This window comes from Aptenodytes forsteri, unplaced genomic scaffold (genome assembly GCF_000699145.1).
Source record: "Aptenodytes forsteri isolate BGI_AS27 unplaced genomic scaffold, ASM69914v1 Scaffold168, whole genome shotgun sequence".
Lineage (NCBI taxonomy): Eukaryota > Metazoa > Chordata > Aves > Sphenisciformes > Spheniscidae > Aptenodytes > Aptenodytes forsteri.
This window is the reverse complement of record NW_008796047.1, coordinates 513,340-513,588: the sequence shown is the minus strand read 5'-3', so window position 1 is coordinate 513,588 and position 249 is coordinate 513,340.

Below are 249 nucleotides of genomic sequence, written 5' to 3'. Positions count from 1 at the left end.
ATGAGGTGTGCTCCTGGCTGGGGTAACTGGGAGCACTGGTGCGGGGGCTGCTGGGGGCGACTGGTGCTGGGCTGGGGTAATTGGAGGCCACTGGTGCAAGGTACTGGCTGCAGGGATGTGGTTGCAGGGCACTGGGGACACTAGGAGCACTGGTGCTGGGGGCACTGGGGGAATGGGAGCACTGGTGCTGGGGGCAAGGGAGCACTGGGACCGCTGGTGCTGGGGGCGCTGGGGGCACTGGGGGCACGT